The following is a 988-nucleotide window of genomic DNA, read 5'->3' as shown; positions in this document are numbered from 1 at the left end:
GCCCCGTTTGCTGCAGCGTACAGCTTGTTCGTGGGGTCTACAAATCGCCCCAGTCATCTCCAGAAGCTTCTTTGTTGAAGCAGCTGATTTTTTTCTTTTGTTCTGATCAGCTAAGAATTCCCTTCACCCTACTTTCTGCACGCTGGAGAAATCCTACTGTGCTTGCTAAAATACAATTTTCTGCTTGCTATTATGTTACCAATCAATGCACAAATCCAATACACAGCCAGCCCATTACAGAGCAGTATGTAGAAAAATAAGATTAATAAATCAGGCTTGCAATAGCGGCACTTGAAAATGCACTCGGATAGCTTAAGTGGCCATGCTCTCTGCCGAAGTATTTTTGCAAAGTGTAAGAACAAACTTTTCTTTCTTGGTTGTATTTCATTAAACCGCCAACCTTTTTCACGTAGAGGATCTATAAATCCTTTCCCGGTGATCAACCCCGAGTCCCAGTGACCTCCAGAGGTCTTTCTCCCCAGGAGGGAGTTCCTTGGGCGTTTCCCCTGTTCCATAACGTTACACGATTTCCTTGCTGAATACGGCATGCTTGGTGTAAGGACACTGGCAGAACAGCAGCAAACTGGTTTTGCTGGACTGTCTGAACACACTGCAGAAGGAAAAAGGCCGTAGGATCACAGGTTTGATTGAGTTGATTAATGGAGGTAAAGACGTCCATAAAACTAATGATTACGAGAGCACGGCGTGCTCTAGAAATCTCAAATCTTCAGGTTGTGTGTCTGCAGAAAGCAATTCAGGTTAAGTTTGTTTCGTTTATCCTTAGCAGTTTTAAGCATCCTGGGGGATCCCTGTCTGTTGCTAGAAACCTGGGCTATTTCTAATTTCGATCACCACAACCCCAGGCAACGCTCCAGGCGTGGGGCAGAGGGGCTGGAAAGCTGCCCAGCAGAGAGGGACCTGGGGGTGTTGGTCAAGAGGGGGCTGAATATGAGCCAGCAGGGTGCCCAGGTGGCCAAGAGGGCCAGCA

The 988-nt window shown here is 47.0% G+C and overlaps 1 protein-coding gene across 1 annotated transcript in view; it reads left to right on the top strand.

Annotated features, from left to right (window-relative positions):
- The window catches only part of COL11A1 (collagen type XI alpha 1 chain), a 146,073-nt gene that overhangs the window by 81,440 nt on the left and 63,645 nt on the right, over positions 1 to 988 (top strand). The gene's annotated exons all lie outside the window — the stretch shown is intronic.

Source organism: Egretta garzetta, unplaced genomic scaffold, assembly GCF_000687185.1.
Source record: "Egretta garzetta isolate BGI_Z169 unplaced genomic scaffold, ASM68718v1 scaffold149, whole genome shotgun sequence".
Classification (NCBI taxonomy): domain Eukaryota; kingdom Metazoa; phylum Chordata; class Aves; order Pelecaniformes; family Ardeidae; genus Egretta; species Egretta garzetta.
The sequence above is the reverse complement of the archived record's forward strand: the minus strand, read 5'-3'. Positions and strand labels throughout refer to the sequence as shown.